This window comes from Schistocerca cancellata, chromosome 1, assembly GCF_023864275.1.
Source record: "Schistocerca cancellata isolate TAMUIC-IGC-003103 chromosome 1, iqSchCanc2.1, whole genome shotgun sequence".
Lineage (NCBI taxonomy): Eukaryota > Metazoa > Arthropoda > Insecta > Orthoptera > Acrididae > Schistocerca > Schistocerca cancellata.
In genome coordinates this window covers 1,178,000,063-1,178,014,260 of record NC_064626.1, presented here as the reverse complement: position 1 = coordinate 1,178,014,260, position 14,198 = coordinate 1,178,000,063, and positions in this window count along the sequence as shown.

Genomic DNA, 14,198 nt, shown 5'->3' with positions numbered 1-14,198 from the left:
ATCGTCGAGGGGACACTGAATAGTGCACGGTACATCCAAACCGTCATCGAACCCATCGTTCTACCATTCCTAGACCGGCAAGGGAACTTGCTGTTCCAACAGGACAATGCACGTCCGCATGTATCCCGTGCCACCCAACGTGCTCTAGAAGGTGTAAGTCAACTACCCTGGCCAGCAAGATCTCCGGATCTGTCCCCCATTGAGCATGTTTGGGACTGGATGAAGCGTCGTCTCACGCGGTCTGCACGTCCAGCACGAACGCTGGTCCAACTGAGGCGCCAGGTGGAAATGGCATGGCAAGCCGTTCCACAGGACTACATCCAGCATCTCTACGATCGTCTCCATGGGAGAATAGCAGCCTGCATTGCTGCGAAAGGTGGATATACACTGTACTAGTGCCGACATTGTGCATGCTCTGTTGCCTGTGTCTATGTGCCTGTGGTTCTGTCAGTGTGATCATGTGATGTATCTGACCCCAGGCATGTGTCAATAAAGTTTCCCCTTCCTGGGACAATGAATTCACGGTGTTCTTATTTCAATTTCCAGGAGTGTATCATGGCGAGCTCCCAGTAGAGTATTAAGAACGTGTCTCTCATTTTGATACAGAATTCAATTTACAGTTTCAGGAGGTACTGCAACCGTCAACAATTTAATGATCCAGAGGAATTCCTATGAAATGAAGCGTTTGGCATCATAGGCCAGGAGGCCCCTTACGGGGCAGGTCCGGCCGCCTTGGTGCAGGTCTTACTACATTCGACGCCACATTGGGCGACCTGCGCGCCGGAAGGGGATGAAATGCTGATGAAGACAACACAACATCCAGTCTCTGAGCGAAGAAAATCCGCGACCCAGGGAATTGAACCCGGGCCCCTTAGGACGGCAGTCCGTCACGCTGACCATTCAGCTATCGGGGCGAACAACTTAGCCATCGAGGATCGTAAGGATTAAGATATTGCAATGATTAAAGTGAAGGCGATCTCGACTTGTTTGGTCTAGCAAGTCTGTCTGACACACACACACACACACACACACACACACTTTTTTTGTTGTTGTAGTTCAGGTCAGTATTACCTCCTGTAAGAACGTGGAACACAAAAACACTGTCTATGTAAAGCGTCGAGTTAGACATGAAAAATTTTTTAATAATGCAATTTTGCTAATCCTCTTCATACTTTTCCCGCCACAGCCGATCGCCAGCTGTTGATGATGCAACAGCATATGCGGTCGTAGTAGCTGATGTTAGAACTGTAAAATGTTGCACTTCTATGTCGCTTGCCGTCAGACTTTTTTTCGTTTTCTGTAGTTTCACTAAAATACTTCGCTCTGTAGACGATATAACTTTTTTAACGTCGATCATTCACTTTTCTAACGTCCATTATTGACCATCTCCCCCTCCCTCCCCTCCCATCCCCTGTTCTGACCACATGAGCCAGGGTTCCGTCCCTATTGACCTCGCTTTCTCTGGGGCGTTAAACTGTAACCAAAAAGAAAAACATCTCGCAGTTGACGTTAAAAGCAACTGAGCACCTGGTGCACACACAGGCTCGCGATTGGCCTAGTGAGAAAAGCGAAGCCGTGATTGGGCGGCGGCCAGCGCGCTCGGCGCTGACGCGAGGCCCTCATCTCGCCGGTGCCCAAAATAAAGCTGTCCGGTGGCCGACCACGGCTGCTTTCTTTTTGTTCCCAACTCCGGACGTCAGCTGCGGATTTGCGCCGAGAGCTGCCAGGACCTACGGAAATTCCTAGCCCGGCGGAAATCCCTCGCCTGTTGTGAAAGACAGTTTGAGGCATTCTAGATTACTGAGGGGTTCGCGCTTGGATTGCAGTTTATCACCACGTTCGTACAGTAGACAGTGGGTAAGACAGAAAGAGCTTAGATGTCTTTCTCTGAGTTGTCTCTGCAAAAGATGGACAGGAAGAGAGAGAGGGAAGGAGGAGGCAGGGACAGAGGCAGGCAGGCAGGGAGAAACAGAGGAGGAGAGAGGAGGAGGAAGAGGAGAGGAAGTAAAGGAAAGGAAAGGAATGGACGAAGGGAAAGAGAAAGAAGGAGGGAAAGAGGAGCAAGGTATTAGAGAAAGGATAGGATTAGCAGAAGAAGGATGGGAATAAGAATAAAGTGGATGTACTGAAGAAGAAAGAAAAGGAGGTGAAGAAAAAAGGAGAAGAAGGAGGTAGAAAAAAAGGAGTGAGTGGTAGATAAGAAGGAAGAGGAGGTAGAGAAGAAGGAAGAAGGGGAGAAGGTTAAAGAGGAAGAGTGCATGAGGTAGAGAAGAATAAGAATAAGTAGCAAGAGGAGAAGGTAGAGAAAAAGAAGGAGATGATGAAGGAGGAGCAGGAGGAGGAGGAGCATAAGGAGAGGGAGAAAGAGGAGATGGAGAAGAAGAAGAAGAAGAAGTAGGAGGAAGAAGACGAAGGGGAGCAGGGGGAGGAAAAGGAAGAGGAGGTGGAGGAAATAGAGGAGGAGCAGGAGGATAAAGAGGAAGAAGAAGCAGGAGGTAGAGAAAAATTTGGAAGAGGTAGAGATGAAGAAGATGGCGTGACAGTTTGGTTTGCTGAAGTAGTACTTTGTCAGAGAAATAAACAGTGTAGAAAACCAAGAAAAGTGGAATACTGGAAGTAAAAAAAATGCCGCAATAGAGAATTTCATATGTGATGTTACATATACTAGGTGTAAAAAACAAATTTTATGGAGCGCTCTACAAAATAGGGCCAATGGCAAGTCACTAAAGGAAGAAATAGTTCGTAACACATTTCATGTTTTACATTTTCTCCTTTAGTATGGTGCTGTGAAGTCTTAGAATAAATATTAGCTGCTTTCTTGCTCTTCAGTTCATTTGTGCGACGGTAGTGAATGATGTTAGTAACACACTTGCCCCAGTGCAGTCTCTTCAAATTTTGAACACACATGTTTCCAGGTTCCGTACGATTAGTATCAGGTTCTCATAGAATGGAACAGAAATGTCACCCAATAAAAGTTATATACACTGACGAAAAGAACTGCATTAACCAAGAAGGAATTTTGCGACATAAACGAAATTTGGTAGGCGTTTCTCTACATCTGAAAGATTTTGTCTCACCAAGTTTGGCACCAGTCGCGTAGAGTGGCGCTAGTAGCACCGCCATGAGGATACATACCACGTTTGCTTTAAATCCACGCTTTAACGGTCTTGAGCGTTAGTTAGCTTTGAGACTGGAGTTGATGCTGGTCAAGAATGCCTTTAGGGAGAGAACGTACGCCATTATCAACACCTCACAGAGTTTGAACGAGATCGTGTAATAGATCTGCGAGAAGCTGGTTGTTACTTCTGCGATACTGCAGAAAGACTTGGCGGGAGTGTAGCCACTGTACGTGATGGCTGGCAGCGGTGCTGACGAGAATGTAACGTCGCAAGAAGACGCTCACGTGGCACTACCGATAGGGAAGACTACTGTGTTCGGCGCATGGCTCTGGTCACCTGAAGCTCCAATTTGAGCACCAGTTGCACCACAGACGCACAACGAACTGCATGACTAGTGAGTATTCCTCAGACCCCAAACCACCGCCATTTGCGACTTCACTGGTGTCAAGCGAGGGCTCATGATACGATCCTGTATTTTCCTGTACTATTTCAAGGAATCGATATAAGTCATCACAAGCAGAGGCCTACGAGGACGCGAACCATGAACTCATGGGTCGCGTTTCTGCGTCTTACACTTGTGCTGCATCGAAGAGCACTACAGTTATGGTATCGTTTAACGAAGGCTGTAGAGAACCAGTTCAGTGCGACGTTTGGCGTTGCTGTTTCTTGTACACTCCTGGAAATGGAAAAAAGGACACATTGACACCGGTGTGTCAGACCCACCATACTTGCTCCGGACACTGCGAGAGGGCTGTACAAGCAATGATCACACGCACGGCACAGCGGACACACCAGGAACCGCGGTGTTGGCCGTCGAATGGCGCTAGCTGCGCAGCATTTGTGCACCGCCGCCGTCAGTGTCAGCCAGTTTGCCGTGGCATACGGAGCTCCATCGCAGTCTTTAACACTGGTAGCATGCCGCGACAGCGTGGACGTGAACCGTATGTGCAGTTGACGGACTTTGAGCGAGGGCGTATAGTGGGCATGCGGGAGGCCGGGTGGACGTACCGCCGAATTGCTCAACACGTGGGGCGTGAGGTCTCCACAGTACATCGATGTTGTCGCCAGTGGTCGGCGGAAGGTGCACGTGCCCGTCGACCTGGGACCGGACCGCAGCGACGCACGGATGCACGCCAAGACCGTAGGAACCTACGCAGTGCCGTAGGGGACCGCACCGCCACTTCCCAGCAAATTAGGGACACTGTTGCTCCTGGGGTATCGGCGAGGACCATTCGCAACCGTCTCCATGAAGCTGGGCTACGGTCCCGCACACCGTTAGGCTGTCTTCCGCTCACGCCCCAACATCGTGCAGCCCGCCTCCAGTGGTGTCGCGACAGGCGTGAATGGAGGGACGAATGGAGACGTGTCGTCTTCAGCGATGAGAGTCGCTTCTGCCTTTGTGCCAATGATGGTATTATGCGTGTTTGGCGCCGTGCAGGTGAGCGCCACAATCAGGACTGCATACGACCGAGGCACACAGGGCCAACACCCGGCATCATGGTGTGGGGAGCGATCTCCTACACTGGCCGTACACCACTGGTGATCGTCGAGGGGACACTGAATAGTGCACGGTACATCCAAACCGTCATCGAACCCATCGTTCTACCATTCCTAGACCGGCAAGGGAACTTGCTGTTCCAACAGGACAATGCACGTCCGCATGTATCCCGTGCCACCCAACGTGCTCTAGAAGGTGTAAGTCAACTACCCTGGCCAGCAAGATCTCCGGATCTGTCCCCCATTGAGCATGTTTGGGACTGGATGAAGCGTCGTCTCACGCGGTCTGCACGTCCAGCACGAACGCTGGTCCAACTGAGGCGCCAGGTGGAAATGGCATGGCAAGCCGTTCCACAGGACTACATCCAGCATCTCTACGATCGTCTCCATGGGAGAATAGCAGCCTGCATTGCTGCGAAAGGTGGATATACACTGTACTAGTGCCGACATTGTGCATGCTCTGTTGCCTGTGTCTATGTGCCTGTGGTTCTGTCAGTGTGATCATGTGATGTATCTGACCCCAGGAATGTGTCAATAAAGTTTCCCCTTCCTGGGACAATGAATTCACGGAGTTCTTATTTCAATTTCCAGGAGTGTATTTCAAGGTATGTTGTATTTTCTAATGAAAGCTGGTGCTGCTTCGGCGCCAGTGATAATCGTGTTTGGGTAGAAGGAGGTTAGTTTACGGCCTGCAAGCAACCTGTCTGCATGCTAGACACACTGGACCTACAACTAGACTTATGGTCTGGGCTGCGATTTCTTATAGCAGCAGGAGCACTGTTTCACGTTGCAGAGGTCTACAATAGAGACATGGGCAAATCATCTTACTTGCCTTCAATGCTGTTCGTTCTGAGGACCACGAATCATCGTAAAAGAAATGAATCCGTGACCCTACCCATTATTATAGAAGTTAAAAAAAATATTAATTATATTATTGCATCAGCCACATGCGAGATATTCTGTGTGAGCGTTGACCTTGGTCGTTACGCAACCGCTTATTGGTCTGTGTTTACAAACATGACAATCCAAATGAGACGCGTGCTGCTAGTATTACTGCAGCACGCGTACGTTATAAAAACTGAGAAAATTTCTGACCAGTAGCGTCAGCCAACAACCGCCAAGCGTACCATTACTACAAATTTGTACTTCAGTCTGGTGATTCGACCTCTTGTGATGGCATTCATCAACAGCATTCCAGGGGGTGTTTCCAACAGGATAAAGCTCGCTCACACACCGCTGTTGTAAGCCAACATGCTGTACAGAGTGCCGAAATGTTGTCTTCACCCGCTAGATCACCAGATCTATATCAAATCGAGCGTCATTCACAAAGAGCATTAACCGTCATTGCATTGACTGACCAAGTGCCACAGACATGAAACTCCATCCCACAAAACTGACATCAAGCACCTGTGCAACAAAATGCATGCAAGTTTACATGCTTGCATTCAACATTCAGGTGGTTACACCGGTTATTAATGTACTAGAATTTCACATTTGCAGTGGCATATCTCTCGCTGACATTAACCTGTGACCTCGAAAGGTTAATCGCATAATTATGTTACGAAGACAAATATTTTCCGGTATTTCATCATCCTGCCTTTCTTCCTCAGTGTATAATGCGTGTGCATGTGGATGTGTGTGTGTGTGTGTGTGTGTGTGTGTGTGTGTGTGTGTGTGTGTGGACCCGTCATCTAGAAACATAGTACAGCACTGCATATTTCCGTTTTCGTAACTGCATCAATAACGGCGTTAAAATACCGGGTGATCAAAAACTCAGTATAAATTTGGAAACGGAATAAATCACGGAATAATGTAGATAGAGAGGTACAAAATGACATAGATGCTTGTAATGACATGGGGTTTTATTAGAACCAAAAAACTACAAAAGTTCAAAAACGTCCGACAGATGGCGCTTCATCTGATCAGAATAGCAATAATTAGCATAACAAAGTAAGACAAAGCAAAGATGGTGTTCTTTACAGGAAACGCTCAATATGTCCACCATCATTCCTCAACAATAACTGTAGTCGAGGAATAAATTTGTGAACAGCACTGTAAAACATGTCCGGAGTTATGGTGAGCCATTGGCGTCGGATGTTGTCTTTCAGCATCCCTAGAGATGTCTGTCGATTACGATACACTTGCAACTTCAGGTGACCCCAAAGCCAATAATCGCACGGACTGAGGTCTGGGGACCTGGGAGGCCAATCATGACGAAAGTGGCGGCTGAGCACACGATCATCACCAAACGACGCGCGCAAGAGATCTTTCACGCGTCTAGCAATATGGGGTGGAGCGCCATACTGCATAAACATCGTACGTTCCAGCAGGTGTTTATCAGCCAGGCTGGGGATGATGCGATTCTGTAAGATATCGGCGTACCTCTCACCCGCCACGGTAGCAGTTACTGACGTTTTGCTGTCCAGCGCCATCTGTCGGACATTTTGTGAACTTTGGTTTTTTTTTTGTTCTAATAAAACCCCATGTCATTCAAAGCATGTGTGTCAATTTTTACCTCTCTATCTACATTATTCTGTGGTTTATTAAGTTTTCAAATTTATACTGACTTTTTGATCACCCGGTACTTCATTCCGTCGCCATATCGTATTTCCCAGCCATTCTCTCAGCTCTTGAATCCTGACTCGAAGACAATAGAAGTGTCATGCGCCGGAGGGCGGAGACGTCAGTACTGTGCAAGTATTTGTAGCGGTCTGCCTATGAATTATTCAGCGTCCGAAAGAGAGAGTCGCGCTGACGCTGACCGTATAAGAAGCAAGCGGGCGAGTGCACGGCAGACTTCACCGCCGCGGTGACCGCAGACCGGGCGGGAATGTGTCTCTCTTGTCTGTCCGTCTGTCCGCGCTACCGACTGACAGCCGCGGAGCGCGCCCTGCGCCAGATAACGACTGTTTCGCTCTTATTTTTTGTCGCGAAGTTTCTCTGCGAGACGAAAAATTTTGCGCTGGAGGGGAGAACAAAAGCGGCCCGAACGACGGCGCTACTGAGTGAGACGGAGGCAGATTGCATCGGCTGCCACCGAGAGGGAGAGAAAAAAAAAAAAGGTTGGATGGGGGAGGCGGGGATGAGGGGGTAAGGGAGACAAGTCGGGAAGAAAGGCGCCTGTAACAATGACGTCTGAAAGTAAGTTAGGAGATTCATGACTGCTCGACTTTTTCTCGCCGAGTACAAAGCGTGCCATACGTCAGTGAGACGCGGGCGGAGGTGGGGGAGGGATCGGGACGAAGTCGCGTGACGTCCAAAAGAATTGTCTGCGGCCCGGGCTGGCGGTTGCTGGTATCGGGAGCGAAGCGCCAGAACACCTCTCCAAGGCCGCTCCTCGCCGCGTTAGATGAATCACCCGAGAGCGGCCATCCAGAAGTCACGAAATGGTAGTGGTATTAAGAGTTGTATTCATCTCTGATCAATTCTACAGGTACAATAGTCACGTCACCGTCCGGGGGAGCATGTGAGGATCTCTGCCAGCCGCCACAGGTTTTTAGAAGCACGGTCAAACGCTCTGACGTCACAACCTATTGTGCAGTTCTAAGGATAGCTACTGCATTAAAGAAGTATGCACTGAAGAGCCAGAAAAACTGGTACGTCTGCCTAATTTAGTTTAATTACCCTTTGTTTTGAGCCCTCAATACAGATATTTTGATATGTTGGGTCTTACAGAAATTGGAAGAGTATGTGGTTTAAAGCACTCCGTCTTCAATCCACAAGTGGCCCATCGCGACCATCCGACCACCGTGTCATCCTCAGTGAGGATGCGGATAGGAGGGGCGTGTGGTCAGCACACCGCTCTCCTGGTCGTTATGATGCTTTTCTTTGACCGGAGCCGCTACTATTCGGTAGAGTAGCTCCGCAATTGGCATCACGAGGCTGAGTGCACCCCGAAAAATGCAACAGCACGTGGCGGCTGGATGGTCACCCATCCAGCTGCCGGCCACGCCCGACAGCGCTTAATTTCGGTAATCTCACGGGAACCGGTGTATCCACTGCGGCAAGGACGTTGCTTTGTAGTTTAGGAGAAATGTAAAGTTATTGCTCCAGCCGAAACGAAGTCTATAACTTTTTTCAGAGTCCATACGCAGCAACTTTTAACTAATTCCTGCATTATGGTTTCCGTTGGGCTTCACTCGCAAGGGGACGTCTGACATGTGGACCATCGATTTTGAACAGGTTTCGCAAGGACGTTCTATAATTAAGGTAAAGAGACAGGTATTTCGGCTTTTTGCTAGCGATTCCTAGTATCTAAAAACCTGACATCAAATTTGATGACGGAAAATCGTGTTTTTACGCTGTAGGTACGGTATCTGTCATTCCACGCATACGGTAGCGCGAGTTCAGTGATGGATCGGTCGAGGTGTTCGGCCACGAAACCGCATGTCCGTGTTCGATTCTTCTTTTCATTCGATATTTTATTAAGTGTATCTGATAATATTGTGATAATAGAATACCCTTTCTTTGTCCATTTTTAAACTAAAACATCGAGGCCGGCCGGTGTGGCTGAGCGGTTCTAGGCGCTTCAGTCTGGAACCGCGCGACCGCTACGGTCGCAGGTTTGAATCCTGCCTCTGGCATGGATGTGTGTGATGTCCTTAGATTAGTTATGTTTAAGTAGTTCTAAGGTCTAGGGGACTGATGACCTCAGATATAAAGTCCCCCATTTGATTTTTCTCAAAATCTTGCGACATCACAGCACAGCAGAGAATTACAACATAGGGCGGATGTTATAAGAATTCATGCATTGCTCCGTAACAAGTTTTCTGCGCGTGTATTTCAACATATGCTTTTATACGTTTGGTACGCATCCGAATTGACCTCTAGTAGATCTGTTTTTAGCAACATGAATCAGATATGTCTTCCACCGGAAAACATACCAGTGCAGCGAAATTTCATTCGTATGTTGCGCGTGGTGCGAGAAATATTTGTGGATCGCCTGGCTTTATGGTAAGTTTCAGCCAGATAACTACGAGAATGCTCGCGAATAGACGCTCAGCTAGGATTACGCAGTAATATACTTTGGGTGTTTTTGTACTATGTATGACCATGAAAACAACTGTCAAACATTATGCACACCTATTTGGTTAGTAACCGCACCTCCAGATGTTTTAGTGCAAAAAGAGGCAAACATATGACACTACCCGAATATTATCAGACACACCGAAAAAAATTAATGAAAAAAAGCCACGACCAAGAATTGAACAGACACAACTATTGGGTTGTCAAACACCTATACCGCTAGACCGCCGATCTCGCTCTGCTACACGTGTAGAATGACGGTTACTTAGGTACAGCATGAAGACACAAGGCATTAATAACTCGTACATTAATAACTTTAGACCGTATATTACACCGACGAAAAAAATCTGCTTTCAGAGGATCTTTCGATGCATAGCATTGAAAATAAGATTTTCCGCCATTAACTTCGTCATCGATTTTTTTCAGAAACTAGGGAAGGCCAAGAAAAAAAGAAAAGCACTGGTCTTTCACTTGATCGATATCGGTGACCCATATGTCAAACTCTCCCTTTACCAGCGGAAGATCCCTGAATGTTAAAAAATTATGATGGTGGATGAGAAAAAATTTAATAAACCTCTGTCAGCAGAATTGGTGCAGATCATTGCATGAGCTGTCGTCTGTACCACACAACCGTCAAATATAGTCACCGGGCATTTGCACACGTATGTGAAATATTGGAAGACAGGCATCAAAACCAGCTTGGAAAAATCCAGTATTTAGCTTATTGACTCATGATGAAAGTGTTTGGGGGTGCTTTAATGGACATAAAGAAAAATCGTCCATCTCCGCAACTGTGAAACACATAATCTCTGATAAACAAATGCTCATAGCTTTTAAGGTACGTGTTTTAAAGCTCATGATTACTGGAGAGTTTTTCTTGTTTTGGTGCATACTACCTCATCCAAAATATGGATGCAAAGAGCTGGCACGAGAAGAGGCAGAGATACCAGAACGATTTTCACTTATAACTTTCGAATCAGTCACTTCCGGATTTGTGTCTCTTACAACAAATAGCTACATATACCCTTCCCCATCACCCCTGAAAGTTTGTAACATCATCACAGAATCACACTGTACATCTCGTAGATTTTTGTAATTGATTGTGGCAACAATGAAGGTTTTATGAGGACAATCTTTTTTTTTTAATGCACATACTTCTGGTTGGTGGCATTCGCATTTTCGGCCATTCAGTTACGTGACAAAACAAAGCTTCTGCAGCCGTCGTTTTGATGTTATTTTATTGTATTGCAACCAGTTTCAGTGAATCAGAAAACCATCTTCAGGTCTTAACTGACGCTGAGTGAGTGAACTAGACTCGAATACACGATCTCATCAGTGCGAAACATCTATGAACTGGCTTTTGCAGAATACTGTATTAGCGACGCTGTGTCTGTAGTTGCTGTTACAGTATAGATGTTTGCCAATGATTGGGTCGTGTATACTATTGGAGCTTACCCCGTCAGCGTCACTTAAGGCCAGCAGATTGCGTACTGAGTCACTGAAACTGTGTAATGCAATAGAATAACATCAGGACGACAGCTCAACGTGTTTCATTTTGTTATGTGCTCTGTATTTAGCCGCGCGGGATTAGCCGAGCGCCGTCCGCAGTGACGGAGCGGTTCTAGGCGCTACAGTCTGGAACCGCGCGACCGCTACGGTCGCGGGTTCGAATCCTGCCTCGGGCATTGATGTGTGTGATGTCCTTAGGTTAGTTAGGTTTAAGTAGTTCTAAGTTCTAGGGGACTTATGTCCTCAGAAGTTGAGTCCCATAGTGCTCAGAGCCATTTGAACCTTTATTATTATTATTATTATTATTATTATTATTATTAGCCGAGCGGTCTAGGGCGCTCCAGTCATGGACTGTGCGGCTGGTCCCGGCGGAGGTTCGAGTCCTCCCTCGGGCATGGGAGTGTGTGTATTTGTCCTTAGAATAATTTAGGTTAAGTAGTGTTTAAGCTTAGGGACTGATGAACTTAGCAGTTAAGTCCCATAAGATTTCACACACACTTGAACATTTTTGTGATCTGTATTTTATCCAGTGAGGTTAATGATGATGATGAAGCCCCATACTCCGTGACGGAGCGTAGGGGAACGATGTGGGAGACCCGCACCGCCGTACTAGGCAAGGTCCTAGTGGAGGTGGTTTGCCATTGCCTTCCTCCGACCATAATGGGGATGAATGATGATGATGAAGACGACACAAAAACACCCAGAAAAAATCCCTGACCCCGCCGGTAATCGAACCCGGTACCCGGTGCTCGCGAGACCACGAGCAGCGGAACCAGTGAGGTTATACAGGGTGAATCTACTGCCCCTACCAATGGATTTTATGCTATCTGCAACTCCTTTAAACCCCACGGGAGATTTTCATATTCTCTCGCTCGCAAAGTGCAGACTGGTAATCCTACAGAAAAACAAAACAGGGCCTTTTTGTAGGAAATTACATTAAATTTTATGTTGGGATGCATTTACTGTTAATGCTACAGAAAAAATGAACAGGACCTTTTTGTAGGAAATTTAATGTAGTTAAATTTTATATCGGGGTACGGTATCGCTGCAGGCCACGGCTATCGAGCTGTTCAAGAAAAATATGTTTGAAGGCCACTTTCGTAAGTTTTTCTTGTTGTTGTTGTTGTTGTTGTTGTTGCTGTTGTGGTCTTCAGTCCTGAGACTGGTTTGATGCTGCTCTCCACGCTACTCTATCCTGTGCAATCTTGCTCATCTCCGAGTAACTACTGTAACTTATATCCTTCTCAATCTGTTTACTGTATTCATACCTTGGCCCTTGGCCTCCCTCTACGATTTTTACCTTCCACGCTTCTCTCCAATACTAGATTGGTGATCCCTTGATGCCTCAGAACATGTCCAACCAACCGATCCCTTCTTCTAGTCAAGTTGTGCCACAAACTTCTCTTCTCCCCAATCCTATTCAATACCTCCTCATTAGTTATGTGATCTACCCATCTAATCTTCAGCATTCTTCTGTAGCACCACATTTCGAAAGCTTCTATTCTCTTCTTGTCCAAACTAGTTATCGTCCATGTTTCACTTCCATACATGGCTACGCTCCATACAAATACTTTCAGAAACGACATCCTGACACTTAAATCTATACTCGATGTTAACAAATTTCTCTTCTTCAGAAACGCTTTCCTTGCCATTGCCAGTCTACATTTTATATCCTCTCTACTTCGACCATCATCAGTTATTTTTCTCCCCAAATAGCAAAACTCCTTTACTACTTTAAGTGTCTCATTTCCTAATCTAATTCCCTCAGCATCACCCGACTTAATTTGACTACACTCCATTATCCTCGTTTTGCTTTTGTTGATGTTCATCTTATACCCTCCTTTCATGATACTGTCCATTCCGTTCAACTGCTCTTCCAAGTCCTTTGCTGTCTCTGACACAATGTCATCGGCGAACCTCAAAGTTTTTATTTCTTCTCCATGGATTTTAATCCTTACTCCGAATTTTTCTTTTGTTTCCTTCACTGCTTATCAAAATACAGCTTGAATAACATCGGGGATAGGCTACAACCCTGTCTCACTCCTTTCCCAACCACTGCTTCTCTTTCATGCCCCTCGACTCTTATAACTGCCATCTGGTTTCTGGTTTCTGCACAAATTGTAAATAACCTTTCGCTCCCTGTATTTTACCCCCGCCACCTTCAGAATTTCAAAGAGAATATTCCACTCAATATTGTCAAAAGCTTTCTCTAAGTCTACACATGCTAGAAACGTAAGTTTTCCTTTCCTTAATCTAGCTTCTAAGATAGGTCGTAGGGTCAGTATTGCCTCACGTGTTCCAATATTTCTACGGAATCCAAACTGATCTTCCCCGAGGTGGGCTTCTACCAGTTTTTCCATTCGTCTGTAGAGAATTCGCGTTAGTATTTTGCATCCGTGACTTATGAAACTGATTGTTCGGTAATTTTCACATCTGTCAGCACCTGCTTTCTTTGGGATTGGAATTATTATATTCTTCTTGAAGTTTGAGGGTATTAAATTTTTCTCGAATAATTCGAAAACTATAGCCTAGGGCCGGACAAACGCTGCACAGTGTACAGACGTGCGGAAGTGCTGCACATGGGCGCACGTGTGCGACAGCGACATCTGTTATTAGACATGTGTCCTAAATGAACGGCGGCGGCTCCATTTCCCAGTTTATGTGGTACAAGCAGGAGTGCAACATACGCAGTCTCGTTTACCCCCGGTAACCGTAACCTCAACAGGGAAGCACTGAGAATGGCAGGTACTGTGAAAAAGCAAAGGGCGGGAGATCTATGTTCTCAGTCGTTTAAAAATGACTGGGAACTGCAATTCTTTTTTGTAGCCGTTGGTGAAAACTCAGTGTTTGCTATGCCGCCGAATAATAGGCGGCCAGTGTAAGTTTTCAATTGAAAGACACTACAATACATATCACAAAGAGGAGTGTAGTGTACTTAACAGTGAAGAACGGCAAGCAAGCCGGCCGCGGTGGTCTAGCGGTTCTAGGCGCTCAGTCCGGACCCGCGTGTCTGCTACGGTCGCAGGTTTGAATCCTGCCTCGGGCATG